This window comes from Sebastes umbrosus, chromosome 13 (assembly GCF_015220745.1).
Source record: "Sebastes umbrosus isolate fSebUmb1 chromosome 13, fSebUmb1.pri, whole genome shotgun sequence".
NCBI classification, from domain to species: domain Eukaryota; kingdom Metazoa; phylum Chordata; class Actinopteri; order Perciformes; family Sebastidae; genus Sebastes; species Sebastes umbrosus.
Window position 1 is genome coordinate 31,004,589 of NC_051281.1, and position 27,781 is coordinate 31,032,369.

Below are 27,781 nucleotides of genomic sequence, written 5' to 3' on the forward strand. Positions count from 1 at the left end.
GTGACAAACTTCTGAAACAACCAACTGTGTCAACCATAAACGTTAAACTTTACCGCCTGAAGCCGACTCACACATTAACTCTTAGCGGCTGTGTTTGAGTCTTTTAAATTGAAACCAGTCCTGCCTCAAATACTGTACATTTCCCAAAAGACAATTATAAATTCACTCTGCACATTCCATGTTAAGGAATACATTATCAACATCCCCCCTTTGCATTTCAAACAGTACTTTCATCCACTACAGTGTAGGACGGATTCGTACCCTCTGTTTTGATCCTTTTTGTATACATTGCAGATAAAGTTAGGTCATATTTACTACTAATCTAATTTTTTTCTTTTTTAAATTTTGTATTAAGTTTTCCAATAGATACACAACATAATGCAACATAACATATCACTCAATCAATATAGAACGAGTAACAAAGAAAACAGATCAAAACAAATCTGAGCTACAAAACATGTATTTCCTGATGATTGATTGACGAGCACTTTGTAAACGACATCCTTTCCTTTCCTACTGTAACACCCTCATTTTTATTTTTTTTTCCTGTGACAGATCCAGATGTTTTCCACTTTTCCACTATCAGTTTGTCATTCGGGCAGTCAGCAAAAACTGGTCAAAGGTAGTCCAGAGTCACTTTATCACCTCCCTCTTCCCCAGAGGAGCTCTCTGGTCCTGCCAGGCCATGGTAGTAATAATGCCTATTTCATTCACACGGAATTTACTCCAGCTGTCTGCCTGGCATTTATGAGTTTGTGAAGCAAAATCAAAATTAGTGAGCAATGAGCTTTTGCTAAAGTAATTTTTCTAACTCGATGAGCAGATTGCTGGCACACAAATGAGGACATGTGTAGTGATTCATTGTTTATAGCTGAGTAAAAACACATAAGACCATCAAAAACTCTTTAAAAAAATACATGAAAGCTGACCCATAGCCACATAATACTTAACTTTAAATATCAATTCACTAAGAGTAGCGCTCAGAGCAGCAATGTTGTTTAGCTGCTGCTTAAGAATTATGTTTGTTGGTTTGATAATTACAAATATTATTATTATATTAATTTATTAGCAATTAAAATACTGTAAATGCTTCATTTAATATTTAATATAAAAAGAATACAATTGCCATTCCAATATTGTGAATTATTTATTGTTTTGTGCCCCCAGACAGTTTTCCTTTGTGTTGAACTGTTGCTTAGTTCCATTGAGTTGCATGCATAATCTGTATTTGCTTGTGATAACCTGCACACTGAGCCAGGTGTAATTGTATTGGGAGCAGGTGTGTGGCACCCCACACCTGCTCCCAATACTCTCAAATGGGAGTGGGTGGAACCCCTTACCATATATATATATATACTATATATATATATTTATATATATATAGTATATATACTGTATATTGTAAGGTTGGCCGAGTGGCTAAGGCATACAAACTGAGAAAAATTCCAGTTAAAGGGACTGTTTGTAACTTCTTACAAGTATAAATCATTGCGGGTCGGTGTCCCATGCACGCTTGCGTGTGTCTACGCTGTTCAGACTCAGACTCCAACACAAACTACAGTGAAGCACCAAAACCTCTTGGTTGTATCTAGTGAAGCCCGTCTGTTAAACAGTGTTGGCCGCGGTCGGAGGACGCGGGGGAGACCGTAGCTTTAGTCTCCAGGACCGGAGTCTCTGCTGTACTCTGCTCCTCTGCTCCTCTGACTGCCTGCTTGCCTTCACTCACACACACACTTCGTTGACTTAATGGCCACAGGTGTCGCTGTTAACAAGCAATTTCTGATTCTCACAAGCAGTCACTTTAAGCAGTCCAGGTGTATTTATTTACAAAAGTGGAAACTGACAATCCAGAACAGAAATATGTACACTGCAGGCTTGGCGTTGATGAAAACAGTTTTTTTCTAAAATAATTAGCAAATTCAAAAAAATCGATAAAGATGCGGCATAGGCCAGTGTGGCTTGTTACTCACTGAGGTCCGATCTCCACTGAAAACCTCCAGGTATTCCAGCCTACTCCTTTATTAAACTGGGTCCTACTATAGCACATTGATAATAATTAGTAATCAATCACCCAACAGGAGAATAACATCTGGTCCAAAAAATAGGACAACATTTACAGTTAAATTATAAAGCATTCAATAACATTTTGAGGCAGGTCCTTATTCAAAAAACAATTAAAATGGCATTGCCTATTGTCACCCCAAAAACACCCCTCCAACTCTACCATACTTGGTACCTTCCCCGCGAACCCCCCTTGCAAAAGCCAATGGTACGCTCCTGTGCGGTTTCGGCAGTTCCGGGTCTAAACCAAAGAGCGCAACTAAAGCAGAGGAGAAATGGGTGACAAACAATTTACTTTTCTGACCAAACATTTTAACAATAAATGGAAATGTTCAGTAACAATACTTGTACCTGTGTGTTATTCAAAAATACATTTATGATTTGTTACACTATGACCCACGTTAAGAAATGTAATACTTAAGAAGATAAAGTACTGATACTCATGTGAAATCATGCTACGGTAACACTAAACACAGACACCTTCAAGCCGGCTTGATTTAATAATTGACGGATGTGGCGTTGCAGTGTGTGTGCGTGCATCTTACTTCATAGGGCACGGGCTAACCCTATATATAATTTAAGATACTATTCTATTCTTAGACTGCCTTTTTAACATCTGGCCAGGGAAAACAGATGGAAATTTGCCTTTGAGGCTAACTGTTGCTCAATAACAGTTAATTTTTCTGTTGATCAATGAGCACTGTCCCTGTCAAAATAATAAACTGAATAACCTATAGTGCAAATCAGAGATTTACAACTTGTATCTTTAGTTAAGTAAAAAGTACAAGATTAAATGTCTACTCTATGTGTCTTGTAATCCGAGCTTCTCCTTGCTATGTTTTCATTGCCGGGCCGGTCGCACGTTTAGTGCATGTGAGCTTGCCCCAATGGCTATAACTAATGGCCGCCGCTCTGCTCTGTGCACTTAAAGCAGTTACGGTGTCATTGCGTAAAGGTAGCGCCCACCCTCCGGTTCAATGTTAAAACAACACTTCCTGCTTTCATTTCAAAATAAAAGCCCTCAAGCTTTTTTTTTCTGTGGACAGAATTCCTTCATTTGTTAACACGAGGCTTTTATTCTGAAATATGTTCCGGACAGTGTTCTAGAACATGCAGTGACTTGGAGAGCTCCATGAATGAATATAATACGGAGTTTTAATTGTGGATAATTACTATTATTTACAAATTACCACACGTTTCTTAACCTTTCTTTGTCTAAAAAAAAATATTAATGACATTTATCATGAAATGAAATGGCCATTAAAAGCCAAACTATGTAGAAAGAAAGGGCTGACAGCAGCTGCAGAAGCAGACACGCAGCTGGTGTGAACACCCGACGCATGAATCACGCAGCCACCATGCCACGCAGCCATCATGCCACGCAGCCGCAACGCTTTCCTGACGTTCCCTGTATGTCCTGGGCATAAGTTTATGTGAAAAAAAAGTCTTTTTCGGCCCGATGACATCATGTGACGGACACAGAAGTTGTAGTACCGCCGTTTAGCCCACCGCTCTAAGTTTGCTTTAAGTACGGTACTTGAGGAAATGGACTTAGTGACATTCCATCAATGTGGTAATGCAAGGCAAACAAATGCAACAATTATAGAATAATGTTGAATTATGTAAATGAAACACGTTAATTATACATTTTACAAGCAATTAATTTGAACGTGATTATGGAATATAATGTCAGTCATCCGTACTGACCTGAAGAGTATTTGAGTGGAAAAACATGTAGCGGACACTTGGCGAAGAAAGGCCAGGGATAGATGGCATTCAAATGGCACCACAGTAATTTTCCAATTCCTGTTGACATTGCATATGTCATCACCAGCAATCTGGTGGTCTGGGCTCTTTCTATTGGCCAAGTCATTTTCATCATGCACCATGATGACTGGCACAGAGGTGTAAGTGGTGTACACTCCACATTGATCCTCTCAAGTAACAAAAGTGGCTTGGATATCCATACAGTGTCCATGCACACCTGATGCAGCACACCCATGAGTCATTATGATGGGGTTACAATGGAGCACGAAAAGATAGAAGGCAGCATCCGAATGCTTTGTCAGTCCATTCTCATGTTGAAGTCATCATTTCATGACTCATCACAAAAAGACATTTGCTGTATTCAAAACCACCTACTACATACTACTGACGGACGCAGTATGACTGTATACTGCAGTATACAGTACGAGAGTCAACCAAAACAGAAAGGTTGCCACACACCTGAACAATGAGTTAAAGCTTGCTATAAAGCTTAAAGACAATGACAGCTGCATATTTGATTCATAACTCATCACTATGAGTGATGCCCTTTCACACAGTCACTGTTTTCATATTGTCATATGTAGGCCAGTCTCCTAAGAGTTACATTCCCATACAATAAAACTGCATTGTGAATTACGTTTCGTAACGTACTTTGTCGTGGATTATGTTTCTTTTTGACGTATCACAAATATATTTGTGTATATTGTTTATTTTCTAACATAGAAAGAAATCCAACTTTACTAATTGATGAAGACCGCCTGAATGCCCCATTTTGTTTGCTCTGTTGGCCAATAGAAAGAGTGAAATCCAGACCCCCTGCAGCCTGCTAAGTTCCATAAACACCAGTCTGTTGTATTGTACTTTATTATATTGTCCTGGTTTATTCAGGATCTGTTGAGCAGAGGTTCTCAAACTTTTTGGGGTCAGGGACCAAGCCCCCAGGAAGTGCGCCGGTCGTTGATCTGGACTTTCGTAGCGGCAAAACAGTTGTACCGCAACTTCCATGTTGTCGTGATGCATTGGGCCCAAAAATACTTCTTCCTATAGACTTACATTGGGAAAGAGACGCTTGTGACTCAGTGGATATTTTTTTTTGAGGTGAATCAACTTCCCAGTATGAACACTCTAATAGCCCTTATTTAAAAAATATTTTTTAAAGCCGTAAAACGCACCAATTTCCTTTCCTCCATTCATGTGAATGAGACCCAAACCGTGGAGCACAAGCCGTGACGACGGCGTGACGTTGGGACCCCCGTGACCAAGTCATGTGACCGAGCATACCCAAGATGGCCAAGATCCGGGTACTTTTCCAGATGGAAGTCGAGCCATTTAGGCTTCATGTGCTAATGAGCAACTTTCATAGGAATTACCGGGGCCCCGCCTCCAACGCTGTATCCAGTTGTTTTAATACACCCATGTCAGGGACCTCTTACAGGGTAGACATTTTTTTTTTACAAGGACCCCCTCATAATCGAAATAATTAATCGACAATCATAATTAAGCATAATGCTTACTACCATTTGCCCTGTCCAATGAATCCAGACATTTAAAATGAAAAAGTGCTTCAATTTTAAAACAATAAATGCACTGCTCCTTTTTCAAATCACTGTCAGAAAGCTCTGAACAAATCATCATTTTCATACATCAGAAAATCTGTGATTGGAATGTTTGCCTTGGAGTGAGTGACGTGACTGATTCATGGCAAATTTGTTTTCTTTCAACTTTGTAGGAGGCTAAATTCTCCCATTCTACACCTGCCCCAGAATCCTTTTGTTTGATGTGTTTCCCATTCCGTCTGCATTTATTTCCCCTCACCCCCCCCCCCCCCCCTCCCTCTACAACTGTCTTGGTACCTGCCTCCTGTGGTGCTGCCCTTGCCCCTGTTCCCAGCAGTCCCCGCTCCTGACAGGTGACCTCACGGAGCATCGGTCACACACGGCTGGCTGTGTCCACACAGATGTGTCCCCACTCGTCCTTTTCTGTCCCGCATCCGGTGACGTGTGCCTCTGCCGTCTACCCGATGTCGCCCCGTGGGTTGCTGCCCCTCTTCAGTTCTAAGTCCTCTGCTGTCATCCTCCTCCTCCTCCTCCTCCTCCTAACTTCTCTTTACATCATTTCTTGTTCTTTCTTCTTCTTCTTCTTGCTTTTTGCAATAACTTTTGATCTGCTCCGGCTCACATGAAAATCTTCCCGCCATGTCAGCTTCTCAGGCTTCATTCTGTTCTACCTCCGTCACAATCCTTTTAATCTTTTCAAATCCCACCCACTCCCTTTCATTGTCTGTGTTCCCATTGTTTCCCAATTCTTTTGAGTGTTCCTTAAGATCTCGCTGCTCTCTCTCACCTGGTCTCTCCTCAGTCCAAAGATGAGCATTTGGCAGGAAACATACGATGATTTTCATTTGAATTTATAGAACATGCATCTCAGTTATTAGATTAGATTACACATGAATGGCCTTTGGGAATTTTGCAGAATGAAAAGCTTTTGGATTGTTGCAGATTGGCAAAGAGGAAGTTATAACTACATCTCATAATAATAATAGTCATAATTCTGTCTCGATCCACAGATTCCCTCAAGACCCAAAGTTATAATCAGTGAACAGTTCAGGTTTAAATGAGCCTCAAGTGGCTCCCTGTCAAGGATAAACAGCTGATGGAACACATAGAGCTCTCTGTATATTTGCCTCTGACTTTATTTTTTTTATTTTTTTGTTGTTCAATTTAATTTAAGGTTTAAGTAGGAGGTAAAGTTATTCAAAGCCAACATGATGTCAGTTCCATGATTATGCACCCCAAAGCTTTAATTTGAAATCTTATCTACACATTTAAATGTAAATTGTCAAAAACTCACAAATAAGAGCAACTTGTTGTCCCCATATTAGAAGCTATTAAATGAATCAGTATTTCTTTTATGATAGATGATATAGTGGCTAGAATACATATCGTGCAGCTCGCTGCTCTGCAGCACAAATCTGAGAGAAAACTAGGCTTCTGCTCCTCCTCATGGTTCTGTTTTCAGGCTTTAGAAAATGTAGCCTAGAGACGGGAGACTTTGACCAATCACAGGTCATTTCAGAGAGAGGGAGCTGTCAACCACTCGCAAACTCCAATCAAACGGTCAAACTAAGCAGCGCTGATCAAATATTAATTAATATTCTGTTACTGTAATGCTTATTGCTCTCCTCAAAAGTTTCAAGAAACATCTTGTAGTGCACTGTTTAGCTGTAAAATGAGACAGTTTGCTCCGGCTGGTGGGCGGTGCTTGGTATTTCCTCAACTGATCTCAACATTGCGGCCATAACTATGTTTTCATTGTTGTATAATCACCTGAAACTAAGAATCGTTGTGTTTTCGTTATCTTAGAATGAGTCCTTCATATCTACACAGTGAGCGGGTCCTCTTCACTGAGTCCGCCATGTTGCTCCTCCATGTTTCTACAGTAGCCCAGAACGGACAAACCAAACACTGGCTCTAGCGAGAGCTTTTCACGTTTTTATGTTACCTGCACCACTTGCTTGTGAAACTGCAGTTATACGAGCTGCAGAGGGCAAAACCGTGGTACCGCCAGCCGTCTTGACGCCCAGGACACACAGGGAACGTAAGGGGCGCGTGGCGGCTGCGTGATTCATGCGTCGGGTGTTCACACCAGCTGTGTGTCTGCTGCGTTTCTGCTGTGTGTCTGCTGCATTTCTGCTGCTGCTGCTGCTGTCAGCTCTTTCTTTCTACATAGAGTGTGCCTTTTAATGGCCATTTCATTTCATTATAAATATCATTTATATTTATTTTAGACAGAGAAAGGTTAAGAAAAGTGTGGTAATTTGTAAATAATAGTAATAATCCACAATTAAAACACCGTACTATATTCATTCATGGAGCTCTCTAAGTCACTGCATGTTCTACAACACTGTCCTGCACATATTTCAGAATAAAAGCCTTGTGTTAACAAATGAAGGAATTCTGTCCACAGAAAAAACGCTTGATGGCTTTTATTTTGAAATGAAAGCAGGAAGTGTTGATTTAAAAATAAGTCTTTACTTTTTTTTCATCTCTCTAACATATTCTACTGATAGACATGATGTCAATGTACAGTCAATAGATCACCTTCACTGTCCGTGACATATCCTACAGATGTCTAGACATGTCAACTGTAGTAATGTAGCTGATATGATGTTAATATACAGTCAATAGATCACTTTCACTGTCTGTTGTTGCTGTGAGACCTCTATTCTCTAGAAGAGACGCAACTGAGACGCGCGTGTGGCTGCTCTAACCTGTTAACGCGGACAACAAAATAAAAAACAACAGGTAACGCATCTGCCACGTTCTCCTGATGTTCCTGGTGTGTCCCGGGCTTTAGAAAGGGAGGAGTTAGCAGAGGAGTACTCAGTCGGTTGAAATCTGCAACCACTAGATGTCGCCAAATCCTACACACTTTACCTTTATTGATATAAAATAACATTTTAAATGATACCGTGTAGTTTATATTAAACATTTGAAAATGTTTTCAAAGCACCCTGACTAAACACTGAAGGAAAAAACTAATTAAGAATCCTTTAAAATTTGCTCTTCTGGTCTGAACTAGTCCAACTAATGAAGCATTTGTGGTTCTTTTATTCTACTTAAAGGGAATGGTGCAGTGTCAAATAAAAGCTCAAAACCATGATCTCTGAAAGAGAAGTATAAAACTTGAACTGAAAACGATGTGGATGAGAAGGTCTTTGTAGTAGTTTTAGCTTAATTTAATTTAGAACCATTTAAAAGCAAACCGCACATTTTTCAATGCAATAAAAAGCCACGAAAGAAACCCAGCATTCCTGCGAGGTCCCCACTTATACATTAAAGTACACTGATCATTGTTCAATAAACTAAGAGCCATGACCTCTCTGCCGACCCAAAAATGTGTGTTGATAACCCTCCAGCTGTTGCAAATGGATTGCACAAACAGGATGATAGTCAGTCTCGTTAGTGCTCGACCTCATATTCCTCCAGGAACACACACACACACACACACACACACACATACATGCACATTCCCTCCAACCTTGCTACAAATGGTACTTTTCTATAATTAATACTTTGATGCCAGTTTTAACAGTTGCCTGTGGTGCTGGTGGTGGTGGTGGTGGCGGCACGGAAGTCTAATCTGATGAACAAAGAAGAAGACAGGCTTAAGATTTTAACCTCCACTGCTCCAGTAAATATCCAGTGGCATAAACACAACCCCTCTCCCAAACAAATATTGAACCCCATACCACCATGCCTAATTAAATAATACCATTGGAACCCAAGGCAAGTTCATTGCTCAGACTCAGATTTGCATTTTGGAAAAAAACACACCGCGGTTCCCAGGTAAATAATCGGCATCTATTCTGTTTACACTCTTATTGGTTAGGAAGAATCTGAGAGCGACGACAGAGCTGGAAGGTGACCTTTTGAAAATCAAACACTTGGCTGGATTTGGAAAATAGAGGGAGAATGGTTGTGATTGTGGTGGTGTTGGGTGGGGGGGGTACATTGTGGGTAAGAGGGCGGAATTAAATTGCCCACAGAAGTCATCTCTTCCTCTCATATTTTCACTCTCTGCCTCTTTTGGAGCCAGGAAGACAGGCAGCCAGCAGCAGCAGCAGCACAAGGTAACCTTTCTCTAATTGATGTCTGTGTGTGCCCAGCGCACCAGGCAGCCATATTGTGAGGGAGTACAGAGTAGCCCAGGCCTCAGCATGTGGCAGGGTTCGACGGGAGGGGGTTGATGCAGCCGTGCGGTTTGAGTGATGCACCACAATCAGACGCCAGTGTAACAGGCACAGTCTGCAGAGGCGGCTTTAAATTCTCTACAGACTGTGAACTTTCAGTGTTTCACTTTAAACAGTGATGTTGCCACCCACCACCACTGTTATGTCTGTTTCCATATAGTCATTTGGGTTAGTCTTACAGCATGATGAATAGAATATATACTAGCACTGAACATATTAAACATACTGATTTAAGCATGTTCTTATTGCACTACAAATGAACAAAGTAGGCTGTGTGCAAGAAGCTGTTGCAAGACACTGCATTTAACGGTGCTAAAATATACCCTTTTTACACCAATAACCAGGGTTAACCTACTCTGGTCCAACCCTCCTTTTGTCAAATCAAACCAAGCCAGTCAACCTGGGTTGAACCCTGGTCAGGACAATTCAGATATGACCTGGGTCAGACCTGGTAGCAATGCATACCAATTAGCTCAGGTGCTAGAAATGGGCGGGGGGGTTACACCTCTGGAGGATTACAGAGAGAGGAGATGATAGTGACATCATCAATTTGTTCAAAAACATAAAATTTCACAGATTGATGCATGTTTTTGGGATACAGTGTAAATATAGTACACACAGCATTTTTAGCTTTATAAAATGTTTAACTGTGTTGTATATATGGAGCTGTAATGAATGCAAAAAACATACAAACATACAGATTTACAGTATCTATTCATCAACATGAACCTTTTTTCCTCTGTCTATCTACAGCACCCATTTATCATATATTAGACTACATTGTGTTATCTAATGTGATAATATAGGCTACATTTAACGGATTAGACACTTCTGAAGACTGAAATGTATATTTCACTCACTCCACCATCCCAGCAAAGATTTACTACATATAGTAGACCTACTAAAGTTTTTCAGCTGGACATGTGTCAACTGTTGGATAATGTAAGTTTGTTAGTATGTTTGCCTAACATAATAAAATAATATTATATTTCATTTAGTTTGCTAATTGCTTGATAATGTAATGAACTAGGACTGGGTTTCTTAACAGAGAGAACAGGCAACAGATGGATCTTTTAGCAGATTTATTTTGAAAGATAAAAGTTTAAAAAGGTAACGTAACAAATAGAAGATGTGTAAACACACTTTAAAAACAGATGCGCGTACAGCTGGCGGTACCGTGAGATATTATTAACACGGTGTGTTTCCGTGTAACGTAACGGCGGATGCCTCCCTCATTCGGCAGCCTTGTTATGTTCGTTACACTACGTTGTCCCTCACCATTCCGTCATCTACCGCTTTTTTCTTCCTCACCACGGACGTTCAGGACTAGAGCTCCCGCACCTCGATGTCTCGCCACACATCCGTGTAGTTCTCGCCCGCCGGTCACCTCCGGTGTGTCTGAAATCATTCCTGCTGCCGTCCTACAGTTTGTTTATGAGCTACGGCGACCTGAATAAATGAATGAATGAATGAATGAAAGACTTTATTTCTAACATATAATAAATAAAAACAGATACAAAATAATAACAAACAAAACAAGAGTTATAGTGTCCGAAAAGGAGTAGGTAGAAGAAAAACTTATATTACCCTACCCCTTTCACTTCTCCTCTATTAACTCATATATCATAGAATGATAATATAATATAATATAAAAACTATCCCAGATTTATTTACATCCCAAGTTGAATATATGAACAGCATCCCAAGTTTATTTACAACCCACAAATCCATACGGAGTTAAAAAGTATATAACCAACCTTTAACACAACTCTTCCTCAACCATATACCTCCCAAAAATATCTTTTTTGTATAGCTTTTTAAATTGATTTATATTTGTGCTCCCCTTCAACCCATCACCTAACCCATTCCACAAATCCACCCCACAGACTGAAATACACATACTCTTCTTTTTTGTACGAACACAATGCTTTTTAAAATTAAGTTTTCCTCTTAAATTATAACCCCCCGGGCGCCTGGGTTAGCTCAGTTGGTAGAGCGGGCGTCCATGTATTAAGGCTTGGTCCTGACCGCGGCGGCCCGGGTTCGAATCCGGCCTGTGGCCCTTTCCGCGTCCACTCTCTCTCTCCCCCCTTTCAAGACTCTATCCACTGTCCTGTCATAAAAATGGAAAATGCCCCCAAAAAAAATAACTTAAAAAAAAAAAAAAATTATAACCCCTGTCACAAAACATTTTTTGAATATTGCCCGGAAGTGAATTATGTCTTGCTTTAAACATAATTATTGCGGTTTTAAATTTGACCAAATCCATAAATTTCAATGCATGTGACTTCAAAAACAGTGTGTTCATGTGTTCCCTATATCCCACATTATTTACTATCCTGATTGCTCTCTTTTGTAGTATGCATAATGGTTGTAAGTAGTTTTTATAAGTTTTAATAGACCTGTGACAGTTACGTCACGGACTGTGCGGGATATTAGAGAGGCGAAGTCCCGCCCCTTACGGTGAACTTCATGGGACCTTATTTAAGAAAAAATATGTATGGTAGTCAACTGTGAGAGAGAAATATTTTTGATGTTTGAATGAATCACAGATTTGATGTTTGTCAACTTAAAACATAATTTTGCAAGTCAAGAAAGTCCTAGTTTGTCGTAGGTTTGTCGTAGCATCGTTTAGCGTTGTTTGAAACCGCGGAGTGATGAACGTTATCTGACCTGGTGTGTTTTATCCAGTGACTCCTGGTCTTTCTATCAGCCGGGAAGAGAAAGAACGAGCGAGACTCGTTGCTCATGTGAGTACATCGCAGAACGACACACACAGACATCGTAGCTTCGGAGAGAGATACGTCACTTACGCGACTTTTGGGTGTGTAGTCTTTCTAATTATATATTTTTACAGTCCAATACTTCAACAGTTTTACAACAAACTGAGACTTTCTTGACATGTACAATTATGTTTTAATTGACAAACATGTGTGTTTCATGACGCAATTCAAACAGGATCAAAACAAATATTTGTCTCTCGCCGTTGACTATTTATTTTCAAATGTCCATCTGTAGAATATGTTACGGAAATGAAAAAAGTAAAGACTTATTTTTAAATGAACACTTCCTGCTTTCATTTCAAAATAAAAGCCCTCAAGCGTTTTCTCTATGGACAGAATTCCTTCATTTGTTAACAATGACAACAAGTTTTTACTCTGAACTATGTGCCGGACAGTGCTGTAGAACATGCAGTGACTTGGAGAGCTCCGTGAATGAATATAGTAAGGAGTTTTAATTGTGGATTATTAATATTATTTACAAATTACCACACATTTCTGAACCTTTCTTAGTCTAAAATATATATGAATGATATTTATAATGAAATGAAAAGGCCATTAAAAGGCAAACTCTAAGTAGAAAGAAAGGGCTAACAGCAGCAGCAGAAACGCAGCAGACACCAAGCTGACACGCAGCTGAAATGCAGCTGATGTGAACGCCTGATGCGTGTATCACACAGCCTCCACGCCACGCAGCCACCACGCGCTCCTGCTGTTCCCTGCGTGTCCGGGGCATAAGGGCCCTATTTCAACCATTATATGCTTCTTTAGCATATCGTTATTAAATAATGTTATAATAAAGTCATTTTCGATCAATTTTGAGGTAAATATTGGAGTAACTCGGCAGTAATTCCAAAGAAATTTAAAATAGGTTCCTTGCTAATTATCACCTAATTACCATGAAATTTGTGGACCTGTAAAATGAAGTGTTACCTAAAAAACGGTTAAAATAAAAAACTAAACTGTTAATCTAAGCAGTCAGAGAGGTCCAAACTAAATAACAGCCTAACCTGCTACAGTACAAACTGTGACCAAACTCTGGTGCTGTCCTTGGTGCTGATCCTCTCTGTAGATGAGTTCTAGTACTTTAGTGGAAGCTACTGTTCAAGCAGGCAACAACATGAACTGTCCTTGCAGCTGTTTTCTGTTTAAACCCCTTCGTTTTACTCCAGGGATAGATTACTGAACTTTTCTCCCACAAGCGAAGGCTATGGCAAAAATATGTTCGCTCCAAAGCCACTTCAACTTTTATTAACCCAGGGAAGGTTTGCTGAATGCGCTCTTTTCACTAAACACTTATACTGATGCAGCAAACACACAATCATACCTCAGAGCATCTTGGGCCAACCAGTGTTTCACTGTGCGTCAATTAGTTACTCAACTGGAACGTGTGTGCCTTCCCCAACAGCACCTCGGTGACAGTTGTTTAAGGGTAATGTTTCGTCATTAACATTCTCCACCCAAATGTTCCAGCCAGCCTGAAGATATGACTCAGCAATGCCCCGGTAACAACAATGCTTGGGTAACAGACAACTGCAGGTGCAATTATGGCTTCTTTTTCTTTTATTGCTTTTCTTCCATTAAAATATGACAATTCTAACTACATTTGAAACCCATGAAAGAAATGTAGGTAGACTGAGTTTAGCTCAAGGACATGTTGGCGTGAGGACAGAAAAAGCAGAGATTCAAATCTCTCCACTACAACTACAAGTACAACTCATGGCCAACCCACTTCAACACTTGAGCCACATCTGCCCCTCTCAATCACAAGTCCATCTCAATCAAATTGTTGTGCTCTTTTTCAATAATTCATACAGCCTGTTTATTTGTATAAATGTAGTGTGTGAGTAACAGTGTGTGACTAATACCTACTCGGACCAGGGCCCTATCTTTAAAACGTGGTTTAACTAATATAAATAACTTAAATAACCCTGTTTACTCTCAACCAGCTAATTTGGTTCTTTGAACGCAGTTCAGAAGATTGATTTTAACAGTGCACTCTTATTTTGAAATTAAGGCAAATGAATAGAAAAATCACGATCAGCATCCAAATGATTATATGAGCGATCATGTGATTGCCGTGACATGAGATAGGTGTGTTGGGAGTAGGGCTGGGAATCGGTACTTCAGGTATCGACCGTAATAACCCAGTACCAAGCAGTATCCAATCTGCGCTATCAGCGGTAACTGCCATATCAGCGCAGTGCAAAGCGCCGGCAATAGAGTGCTCCAGGGAAGATGTACATTTGTAAGCTAACCAGGAAGTGAGCATCGCCATCTGTTCCCTCGACAAAAAGCCAATGGGATTTTTCCATTGGGTTTTGTATTATTGCAGAAAATAAGCTCTGTGGGAAACAAATGTTTATGATACTGACACGTTTTGTTCTGCAAGATAATCTTCACAAATGAGAAGCACTTTTAAAAAGCTAACGTTAGTCTGTAAACGAACTACACCCCGGTCACATGAGCGCGAGTATATGTGACGCCCACTAACGTGTGGTCACATTTGTGTAATATTTATTTTGTCAAATCATATTTAATTCTGTGTATCTGCTGGTAATTTAAAACAATGTAATCAGTTAAGTTGAACACAGTTTTCGCTAAGAAAGTAAACGTATCTGATGTTCTGTCTACTCTGTAACAGTAGGTGACAGTGTAAGGCTGTGGTTTAGCCAGAGACTGTAGTTACAGGTCCGGGAGTTTCTGTTTCCTCCCTTATTACAGGGGACTTTGGTGAAACTAACCACGTCTCGCTGACTCATCTCTTCTTCCCTGAATTTCAGGTTAGAGAGGTATAAAAGCAGCCGAAATGTCAGTGTTCAGTACGTTGATGGTAAAGTATGTGTTTTAAAGCATGTAAATGATTTTGCGACAGTAAAAGCTGTTGTAATGGCCACGCTGCTAATGTGCTAGCGGCTATTTTTAGCTCTGGCGACTCCGCGATAATTTTGCATGGGTTATTTTTGGTTAATTGGCTCCAACATTAGATCGGTTCATGTTGCAAGTTATCTCGGCTTTGTCTTTTTGTAAGTGCATGTAATAGTTAACCAACAGGGTTAAATTAGAAAAGTCTTCTAAAAGATGAGTTTATCTGCTACAGTTTAAAGTGTAATATTTGCAGAGATATGTTTAGATACTACTGAGACGGTAGGTCATGTTTAAATGGATGCTGATTTCATGGGTGTATCCATGTGGACATTATAATGGAATTTATATTTCTTTCAGAGAGACATTGAATGTGCAGAGATGCAAAAGAAAAACAGATGCACTTGGAACGTGTGAAAATAAGTAATTCAATTATTACAGAGGACTTTGGTGAAACTAGCCACGTCTCACTGACTCATCTCTTCTTTCCTGAATTTCAGGACTATAACTGTTATATTAGTGCTGCCATGCGGCACCTGTAACATATACACAATGAGGCTGTAATGTAGACGTGTCGGCGTGATGACGTTTAGTAGTCTCATTTAGCCACTTGTTAGCAACCGCCTCTTTTAAAACACATACAGGCTTCAAAGATCATGAGTGGGGTAGTTACTGATGTAGTTAATGTCTTATAACACAATGTTAAAATATCTTCAGCTTGTGTTAACCACAGACCTTATTTCAGGCATCTAACTAAAAGCCCATTCAAAAAACACATTGACTTCCAGACGAGGGAACCGGAAGTGATAAAATGCTAACTCCTTTCCGGGTTTTAGGACTCATTCCTGTAACACTCTATTAGCTAGTGGGGCACTCACAGATACCATTCACATGATGGGTATCAAATTAAGTAGTAAAAAAAAAATACAAAGTACTCTATTGGTATTAGTATATCTTTGAAGGTACAGGTAGCGCAATTTTTTTAAAGTACACCAAGCCCTGTTACTGGTGCTATTTATTTCTACATCGTGCACCAATGTTTCCACACTTTCAGCACTGTTGAACAATGACATTACCAGTTAATGTGGTTAGACTACGAGTGATGTTGGTGCATGATTTGTGAGGTGGACGTACAATAGACTTTGGGCTCAGGGACTTGTGGCTCTTACAACAATTCCAGATTCCAGATTTTAAGCATACGTGACATCCTCCCAATTTTCCCGGGAGACTCACGTTTTTCATTGCCCTCCCGGTTTCCTTCCAGAGTCATTTCTCCCAATTTATGGCAATTTTCCACACCTTTTTTTTCCTTTCTGTTAGCGTGTATTAGCCATAAGCCATACTGTTTCCACCCGGACGACAATAGTGCTACACCAAATGTCTTTTCCCAGCGGAGGAGAGCTGCTCGCGACACCACGTTTGAGCTATGCTCGTCAGACATCACAGCAAAGCCAGCGTGGCGCGGCACAAGCCATTGGAAATAAGGGGTTTCAGAGGTCAGTGGTGCCGTTGTTGCGTTGTGTCTGAAAAGGCCCTCAGGGGGTGAGAGAAGGGAGAGTACTAAGAGAAAGAAATACTAAAGCAGGGGCAAAAAAATGAATGAACGAATGAAAACTGATGATTATTAGTTTATACAAGAGTCACACACAAGTTCACGCTAGAGGGGCAAATTATTCAGTTTTCTGTCCTTTGAATTATAAGTAAAATTACAAGTGGGCATATTTAACAAAAAAATAAAATGCAGTGTACTTATTATTTTGTTATTTTCATTCTTTAAAAGTCACCAGAATGCAGGAAACAAAATCTCTAAAACTCAAAGAAAGAACCAAAAATGACAGAGAAATGGTCAACATTTTGATCTGCATATCTTTAATCATCCATGTAGGAAGAACGGAGCCCTGCTGTAGACTGTTGAGATCAGCTCAAAAGAGAAGCAATGTAAGAAGCAAGAATCCTGTCGAGCACGTTTCTACTCGGATGTGTGTGCAGTAGAGTAAGAACATGAATTGAGCTGATTGATTGCAGAGTGTGTGCGCGGTGTGTGAGACGGCTCAGTAGACATTGCATTCTGTAGGAACATTAAATGGGTGGAATACCATCTCCGTCAAAGATGCAAGAAGGTGAGAAATAAAGTATAAACCCGCCCTTGCTAGCCTCCTCATTAGCTATAATGCAACAGTGTTCCTTGCACATCTCTCCGAGTCTCACGCGTGTACTGCATGCTTTTGATTAGTGGGGTCAGAGGACAGTTGCAACCCAGAGTTGGTGGTACAATAACCGTCACAGGTTTTTTTTTTCTCCAATTCAGTGTCTGATTTATTAAATCTAGTTATGCAAATCAAATCAGTCACAATGTGGCAATTATCTGAAAGTCACTGGAGAGTGCATGTTTTGCAGCTGACAGATGTATGGCAAGGTGTCGGGTCAGTGTGTAGTCGTCAGTGCCGGCGTTGTGGCATCACTCCTCCTAGTGTGCCTGACCTGTCAGAGGTGGGAGGCAAAATTAGGAGAGCAAATTTAAACATGTTTGTGTCGCTGTTTGTGTCAGTTGTTACACAGAGAGACAAGCAGAGACTGTTTGAGCTCATGCAGGAATTGCATTGTCAGAACAGCTGCCAACTCAGTTTTAAAAGCCCCGTTTGTTTATGTGCAAGAGAAGGTTGTGTTAACCACTGATACGGTCTCTAACTTGGGGTGGTGAAGGTAAAAGAAGGGGGGGGGGGGGGCCCAAAAGCAGGGAGGTTGGGAGAAACAAGCAACCAGAGGCCAAAAAGGAAGAAGGTGCACTTCCCAAGGTGCCTGTTAAATTGCCTGGAATGACTCCCTGTTAACAGCAAAACATCCACCATCCGCCCGAGCAGCTTTTGTTCCGAGTGTAATTTACCATTTACAGTTCCTGGTCTTTACAGACCTCCTGTGGTTTGTGGCTGCTGTGCTTTTTCCAGCTAAAACCCGCCATGTTCAGCCGCAAGGTCATTTGTTTGCAGAGACCTAGAGGGAGTCACAACCATCATTGACACCGAAAATGGCTCCACAATGTGCATCATTTCCACAGCTCTCACAGCCGTGTGAGTGCACCGGTTAACGCCCAGCACCAGTTAAATTGTTATTGTTTTCTACCTCGGACAAACAGGGTTGTTACTGAGCTTTGATATGTGGCAATGTGTTTCATTTTGAAACACTGGTCGATATCAACATTTGTTGGTTAAATGTACACCCCCCCGGTTATGGTCTGTTATAAATTCCAAGGTTACCTCAAGGCTCATGAAGCTCTGAGGATCCTTCAGCTCAGGTGAAAACACTGAAAACACCATCCTTGTTGGTTGTCTAAAAGCTGTGAGAAGAATAAATCAAGTATATGATTTTACCAAGTTAGCACAAAATACAGTATCTAAGATTTACACAAGGTTGTAATGTTGTTTATGTCTCTCCCCAAACATCTCGACAACTGGGAGAAGTACTGCAGACTGTCTCTATTTTACTCTGATTTGTGATTTGAGTGTCAAAGGTTGGCTGAACACTGTACAGCTCTCTTTGTGTGCTGTTGTTTCCTCTAAAAGCTCCTAGTGGGAAGGATACGGTGTCTCAAGCTGGAGTTATTCCCATCATGATGGATGACTTCCCTTTTTTTGTCACCATAACATGTCCATGACACCACAAATCACCCACTCGGGTGGATGTCCTACCTATGCCACATATTGAGCATGTGCACTCATGGAACCTTTACATGAACATGAAGGTAAAAAATAGGGCTGTCAACGTTAACGCATATTAGTTTTAACACCACTAATTTCTGTAACGCATTAATGCAATCATTCTTTTAGAGGTTGTAGCGGGGGCAGTTTTAAAGCTATAGTGAAGATCATCATATATCATTATATTTAATATGATGCCATCATAATAGATGGCATCATATTAAACTAGATAACATAAGGAATCTATTGAGTCCAACCATGTCATACTAGCTAGTCGCAAAGGAGGTTAAATAATGATACAAACAATCATGCAATTTTATTGCAATTAAATATTTGAATCCATTGACAGCTATAACAAAACACACTCACATTAACATGTCTCAAACACAGTCTACAGCTACAACACAACCCTGTTTCCTAAAAAATACATTGATATGATACTAATTTGCAACAGCAACTACATTTTGAACAAAACGTAATGCCTTCCAGATTGTTTTTTATCAACATAATGAGGAAACATTTTTAATTGTATGTATCTACACAGTCACAACATGTTCATACTGAACGTATTAGCAAAATGTTCACTGAGTACATATTTCAACTCATTATTATTAGAGTTGTTCCGATACCGATACCAGTATTGGAAATGTGTCCGATACAGTCCAAAATTCTGTATCGGAAATCAGCAAGTACTCCAGTCTATGCAACAATCCGATAGCATCATTTATTAACCCAGAAAAAATCAACCTGTTTAACCGCAAATCAATTTTTCTTCACTGCTCCAAAACAGTAGTCTTCACTGTGCTGTGTCCCTGGATGCATCATAGCTGCCACTAGCAACTACTGATTTAGAGCAGCGAAGAAGAACTGACTGCAGGTAGTTTGTCATGTCAACAGCGCGGCGCTAGTGGAGAGTGTAACGGTAGTCTGAGTGAGGAAAATGTCAGCCATCTGGCAGTATTCCGCTGTGGAAAATCCAAGAAGTAAAACAGCGATATGTCCAGTATGTGATTCTTCCATTTCGAGGGCTGGCACTAGTGTTGCCAATTTCAACACCAGCACCATCTTATAAAACATTTGAAAATACATCACGCGAAAGAGCATGGAGACTTCACCAAGGCAAAAGAGGGGAGTTGGTACCTTTAGTCAATACTAAGGATGCTTATTTTGAAAAAAATTCTTAACCGATAGCCTAACCGACCCTCTTTAACCGATTATTAACTGTGAACCGACAAGATTTGTGCCTCGCGCCAGCTGCAGTGTATGATCACAACAGACAACTGAGTCTCCAGTTCACCGTCCGAGAGCGTTAACTTAGCAGCTATGATGCTGCGTGTAGTGTCGCGGACATGCAGCCACTTTCCCAGTAAAAGTCTCCACCGCACATTTAGTTTAGTTTAGCAGGTTGTCAGCTGTGTGTCTGCCCGGCGTAACAACACTCTGTCTGCCTGGATTAACGATAGCGAGTGGCCAACAAACAGTGTGTGTGTTTGTGCTATGTTAGCAGCTCTAGCATTGCCGGAGGCTTCTTGCGCGCCGCCACCGCCACACACATACAGTCTGTCAGCACGACTTAACATTAGGAGTGTCCGTGTGTGTGTTGGCGGTGAGTGTGAGGTTGTTGGTGGTGTTCTAGCTGTGATCGTAGGTGTAGCAGTGTGTGTACAGTTTATTTGTCAGTGAATAAATGCTACGAAACTACAACTCCTCCACTCCTCTCAAGCGAGCTGGAGAGACTGGAGCTGACTTCCTTTATCCTGCAACTCCGGCTCCGCCTCTTAAGGTGGGCTGTTAAGGTGGACCAGCTTTTCTCATTAAAGTGACGAGTCGCTCCTCTGAGCTGCTCAGCTTTTTAATTAATTATAAATATTTCTTTTAACCGTTTTAACCGATAGTGTTAATCGTTTAAAATGCTTAATGTCGGTTAACGGTTAAACGGTTAAATGGTTAATTATGAACATCCCTAGTCAATACGTCTGCCTGCTTCACCAGTCTCGAGGCAGGTCTAAAAACCTTGAAACAAACTGTTTTATTTGTTTCTCGTTCTCCCTCAGATAACTCTAGAAGAACATGTGTACGCCTGGTCTGTATGAGTGAGGTACATACATCTTCACAGCATGTTCTTCTTCTATAAATACCAGTTTATGGAAGGGAAATGGTGTTTTCATGATTCTTGTGCGTACACATCATTTATACATCTGGCCCCAGTACTTTTTTTGCACTGTGGTTTTGCTATATATTGCACATCTTAATAGAAATATTTGTAGATATTTCATATGTGTTTATATATTTTAATTTTCTTATTTTTCATTGTAGTACTTCTATTTCTCTAAATATATTTTTCTTATATTGTAGCATTATGTATATAATTTACATGTTACATACTCCTTTATTTCTATTTTCTTACATTCCTAATCTTTAGAGCACCCCAATTTCCCCCAGGGGATCAATGGTGTATTTCTGATTCTGATTCTGATGTAAGGCCTGTGACACATGCCCACAGAAACAGTTGTGAGCACTGTGACTCGTGGCTCGTCCATTCTTTTTTACATACACTCTTTTTAAATAGAGTTTGCCTTTCATAATGGCCATTTAATTTCATTATAAAGCCTCATCCACACCAGGAACGTCAGCAGCGCGTGGTGGCTGCATTACCTGTTGTTTTTTATTTCTGCGTCCGTGTTAACAGGTTAGAGCAGTCACACTGTCCGCATGACACGCTCCTCAGCTGCGTCTCTTCTAGAGATTCAAGGTCTCCACTATTTTTGACGCGTGCCGCGCGGTTCACAGCAACAACAGACAGAGAAAGTGATTTACTGACTGTATATTGACGTCACATCAGCTACATTACTACGGTGTCAATGTCTATCTGTAGAATATGTCACGGAGATGAAAAAAGTAAAGACTTATTTTTAGATTAAATAAATAAATCCTGCTTTCATTTCAAAATAAAAACCCTCAAGCTTTTTTTCTGTGGACAGAATTCCTTCATATGTTAACACAAGGCTTTTATTCTGAAATACACACGTAGGCAAAATTGTTGGTACCCTTCCGTTAAAGAAAGAAAAACCCACAATGGTCACTGAAATAACTTGAAACTGACAAAAGCTATAATAAATACAAATTCACTGAAAATTAACTAATGAAAATCAGATATTGCTTTTGAATTGTGGTTCAACAGAATCATTTTAAAAAACAAACTAATGAAACTGGCCTGGACAAAAATGATGGTACCCCTAGAAAAGATTGAAAATAATTTGACCATAGGGACATGTTAAACTGAGGTGTGTCCTGTAAATAGCATCACAGGTGTCTTCAAACTTTTAATCAGTCAGTCTGCCTATTTAAAGGGTCAAAAGTAGTCACTGTGCTGTTTGGTATCATGGTGTGTACCACACTGAACATGGACCACAGAAAGCTAAGGAGAGAGTTGTCTCAGGAGATTAGAAAGACAATTTTAGACAAGCATGTTAAAGGTAAAGGCTATAAGACCATCTCCAAGCAGCTTGATGTTCCTGTGACTACAGTTGCACATATTATTCAGAAGTTTAAGGTCCACGGGACTGTAGCCAACCTCCCTGGACGTGGCCGCAAGAGGAAAATTGATGACAAATCGAAGAGACGGATAATACGAATGGTAACCAAAGAGCCTAGAACAACTTCCAAAGAGATTAGAGGTGAACTCCAAGGTCAAGGTACATCAGTGTCAGATCGCACCATCCGTCGCTGTTTGAGCCAAAGTAGACTTAATGGAAGACAACCGAGGAGGACGCAAATCATAAAAAAGCGAGACTGGAATTTGCCAAAATGCATATTGACAAGCCACAAAGCTTTTGGGAGAATGTCCTTTGGACAGATGAGACAAAACTGGAGCTTTTTGGCAAGTCACATCAGCTCTATGTTCACAGACGCAAAAATTAAGCATCCAAAGAAAAGAACACTGTACCTAATGTGAAACATGGAGGAGGCTAGGTTATGTTATGGGGCTGCTTTGCTGCATCTTGCACAGGGTGTCTTGAATCTGTGCAGGGTACAATGAAATCTGAACACAATCAAGGCATTCTGGAGCGAAATGTGCTGCCCAGTGTCAGAAAGCTTGGTCTCAGTCGCAGGTCATGGGTCCTCAAACAGGATAATGACCCAAAACACAGCTAAAAACACCCAAGGATGGCTAAGAACAAAATATTGGACTATTCTGAAGTGGCCTTCTATGAGCCCTGATCTAAATCCTATTGAACATCTGTGGAAGGAGCTGAAACATGCATTCGGAGAAGGCACCCTTCAAACCTGAGACAGCTGGAGCAGTTTGCTCACGAGGAGTGGGCCAAAATACCTGTCGACAGGTGCAGAAGTCTCATTGAGAGTTACAGAAATCACTCGATTGAAGTGATTGCCTCGAAAGGTTGTACAACTAAATATTAAGTTAAGGGTACCATCATTTTTGTCCAGGCCAGTTTTATTAGTTTGTTTTTTAAAATGATTCTGTTGAACCACAATTCAAAAACAATATCTGATTTTCATTAGTTAATTTTCAGTGAATTTTTATTTATTATTACTTTTGTCAGTTTCAAGTTATTTCAGTGACCATTGTAGGTTTTTCTTTCTTTAACGGAAGGGTACCAACAATTTTGCCTACGTGTGTATATGCCGGACAGTGTTGTAGAGCATGCAGTGACTTGGAAAGCTCCATGAATGAATAAATATATGGGGTTTTGAGTGTGGATTATTACTATTATTTACAAATTACCACATGGTTCTTAACCTTTCTCTGTCTAAAATAAATATAAATGACATTTATAATGAAATGAAATGGCCATTAAAAGGCAAACTCTATGTAGAAAGAAAGGGCTGGCAGCAGAAACGCAGCTGGTGTGAACACCCGACGTGTGAATCACGCAGCACACGTTACAGAAGAAAAGGCGGGACTTCAAGCGGCCACGCAACCCTGACGTTCCCAGTGTTGATGAGGCGTAAATGTCATTTATATTTATTTTAGACAGAGAAAAGTTAAAGCTGAAATAGGCGAGATTGGAGCAAATATGATTTTAAAGGTCACCTATTATGCATAATGCACTTTTCCATGTCTTTTAAACATCAATATCTGTCCCCAGTGTGTCTACAGGCCACCATAGTATCATAAAAGACCATCCTCTCTCTTTTTCTCCTGCTCCATCTCTCAGAAAATGGGTCTGAAAAAACGCTGAGTAGAACTTCCTTAAACTGGTGACGTAGAAAACATTTTTCAGGCCATATGAGAGTTTCCTGGTGGAACGGTTAGAACTAGGTAGAAAAACCTCCAGCTAGGTGACCCTAGCAGAGTGGCTCTCTCACCATCCGCTTCGTAACTAAACTGGAAAAACAAAGTTCGGAAACTTGTGTTTGATGGATTATTTCTCTGTTGTTACAATGCTAATTGGTATTGTATTTTACATCGTTGGAAAGCCTGTTTATTTACCTTCGCAATGATGTCCAACTTGTAAGGATCATGCATTTGTGGGATGAGCAGCACAGCTGATTACGTGGGGAGCGCCCAAAAAAAATTTGCCAAAATGCTCCGTCAATGGTAAACAGTGTATTCTCCTGCTGGTATTGACTCTTGTTTTGAGTTGTTTGGTGGATTGGATGATTGAATTCTCTATCAGTAACAAGGAACAAACAAGACATATTGGCAATTTTACACTTTATTCATTTAATACACCGTCAGGAGCCTCAGTAGCGGTGGAAGATCCATACGCAGCCACAACAGCCTGGCACCTCCTCCTCATGCTGGTCACCAACCTGGTCACACGTTGCTGTGGGATGGCGTTCCATTCCTCAACCAGGATTTGTTGCAGGTCAGCCAACGAGGTTGTGTTGGTCACTCTGTTTAATTGTGTTGAGGTCTGGACTCTTGGCAGGCCGTTCCATTCTCTCTACTCCCACATTGTGGAGGTAGTCTGTGATAACCCTGGCTCTGTGGGGGCGAGCGTTGTCATCTTGGAAGATGAAGTTAGGTGCCAGATTGTGGAGATATGGGATCGCCACTGGCTGCAGAATCTCATCCCGATATCTCACTGCATTGACATGGCCTTCAATGATGACAAGCCTTGTTTTGCCAGTGAGGGAGATGCCCCCACCAAAAGCTGTTACTCAATCGGTGCAACAATCAGCATAGCGTTCTCCGCGTCGTCTCCATACTTTGACCCTGCAATCCAACTTTGGCAGACAGAACCTGGACTCATCACTGAACATGACATTCCCCCACATGTTCAGGTTCCATTGTCTGTGTTGTCGACACCAGAGCAAATGGGCCTGACGGTGAAGGGCAGTCATTGCAGGCTTCCTGGTAGCCTTATGAGAATACACTGTTTACCATTGACAGAGCATTTTGGCAAATCTTTCTTGGGCGCTACCCACATAATCAGCTGTGCTGCTCATCCAACAAATGCATGATCCTTACAAGTTGGACATCATTGCGAAGGTAAATAAACAGGCTTTCCAACGATGTAAAATACAATGCCAATTAGCATTGTAACAACAGAGAAATAATCCACCAAACACAAGTTTCCGAACTTTGTTTTTCCAGTATATAAGCAAAGTCTGCTCCTACTTCTGTTAGTCTGCAAGAACCAGCAGAACAGTCTTCATGTACTCCCATCATCTAAATATAACATGTTCTTTCACAAAGGTTTTATGTAATTACACTGTTTAAACAGGTGATATGAAAAATGTATTTGATGTCATGCATGTAGAAGAGTACAGGTAGTAAATAGTGACTGTAAGCAACACAACACATTTCTGTTTCACAGTCAAACTTTATTTGAGTAGACAGATGACAATATTGATATACACAGCATTTTGAATGTGAACAGATAACCTGCAGCTTTGACAAACATTTCACAGCATAAATATGGCAATAACTGTCTGACAAGTAAAACCATTACTCTGAAACATAACATAACGTAAGTCCTCCCAGTAGCTGCTGATACAGTGGTTACTGAGCAATTTTTAGATAAGTCTATTTCAGCACGGTAAGCTATGGTGAGTGTAACGTTAACCGGTCTGTAGTCATGGTAACACAGAGACAGCTTCTGCAGTAAATAATATACCAGTACTCTGATTACTTTACTACGTTTATTAGGTGTCTTTTACCAGAAATAATGAACTGACTACTGTTTCACGTCTTCTATTTTCCACCCTGATGTTCGCTGTGTTTACACACCGTCTCATAGCGGTAGCATGTAGCTACATGCTAACGGGTTAGCTCTGTATCTCCAATGTAAATTTAACTATCTGCTCACAGCAAATGTTTTCTTCTCCACTGGGATGATTCTGTCGGTCATTTCTCACAGATGGATCTGTAAAGACAAACGTAAAACAGAGTGTATGTTTACGGTTTACAGAGTTGATGCATAACGTAAATACTGAGCTAACGTGATAGAGCTAAAAATAACATATTTACCGGAGCAAAAGAGTCAGGAAAACCTGGAATCTTGGCCGCATATGTTGTTAATTTCTCGCCGATTTCGGATCAGATTCCTCCGGGAAGGAGCGCTGGGTGAAGTTTCTGGTTTATAAACTTTTAAGTAGTTTATTATTCACGGTAAAAAGCAGTAGCACCGAGATGAACGTCACTCTCTTCCTGCTCTCTCTCTAGCTGCAGGGAGGGGAAGAAAGTGACACTGTGTTGAGGGCGTTTGATTGACAGCAGAGACCAGGAAATGCTGACCAATCAGAGCAGACTGGGAGGAGACAGGCTCTGAATCAGAGTTTTTCAGACAGAGGGTGAAAGAAGCTTCATGCAGGCAGACTGAGGTAGACAGTATGAGAAGAATAAAGGTTTTTTTGAACATTACAGCATGTTAACATGTTCTAGTACAACATTAAAATACATCTGTGAACCTGGAAATGAGAATAATATGAGACCTTTAAAAAAAAAAAAAATTATGAAACAGTCGCTATATCCCGACAATAGTACATGAAACGGATAACCTGAAAAAAATCACGTGTCTCTGTGTTGTGATGATTCTGTTTGTTTTTGTTTTAGATTGTTGGATTTTTTGTGTTGCTTGCTCTCTCTGTTCCCTTCCCCTCTGTATTTTCCTCCTGGCAGGGCATGTGTGTGGCAGGGGATGTTGCTGGTTCCGCCTTCAGCAGCAGTCGAGGCACACCATTGTCCAATCGCCTCATCAACCTCCCCATAAAAGCCTGGTCACCTATCCACTACGTTGCCAGATAATTCCATCTCGTTTGGTAGTGCACTGCGTTCCTCCTTCTGAGTGTTTTTTCCAGATTGAGATTTTTGTAGTGTTCGCTTGTGATCTTTTTGACTTACTTGTGTTTTTTTGTCCTCTTGGCAGATCTTCCGGTTTGCCTCACTGCTGCTGCTGCTTCCGCGTCTCCAGTGACTGAGATTTCCCATGTGCTCGGTCCTCGTGTTTTCATTCTCTACTAGCCACAAGCCGACCAGCTCCCTGCCCTCCAGTTAGTGTTTTTTCCTAGTTGTTGGAAAAAAAACTTTGTTTAATTTTTTACTTACCTGTGCCAGTCTCCTTTTTGGGTTCCAACCTAAAATAAAAACTAGCATGTGTCCTCCGGTGCTCCTAACGGCATCTGCAAGATTTCACAAACCCAAGGAAAACAAGCAGTAAGAGCTGATCCGAGGTCTGCTGTCCAGCTGCCGTCTATGAGAGCCGTCTGTCAATCATTCGCGAACTACGACCAAACGGTCAAACTAGGCAGCGCTGATCAAATATGAATCAATATTCTGTTACTGTAATGCCTATTTCTCTCCTCAAATGTTTTCAGAATCATCTTGTAGTGCACGGTTTAGCTGTAAAATGAGAAAGTTTGTGGTGCCGCCGCCATTGTGAAATCTGGTG

At 40.6% G+C, this 27,781-nt stretch overlaps 1 long non-coding RNA gene across 1 annotated transcript; it reads left to right on the plus strand.

Annotated features, from left to right (window-relative positions):
• The first annotated feature begins 9,306 nt into the window (after positions 1-9,306).
• On the plus strand, positions 9,307-27,506 carry LOC119499879. Its single transcript, XR_005209468.1, has 3 exons — positions 9,307-9,460; positions 27,013-27,152; positions 27,260-27,506. It is a non-coding gene; the product is annotated as an uncharacterized LOC119499879 (long non-coding RNA).
• Positions 27,507-27,781: the final 275 nt, after the last annotated feature.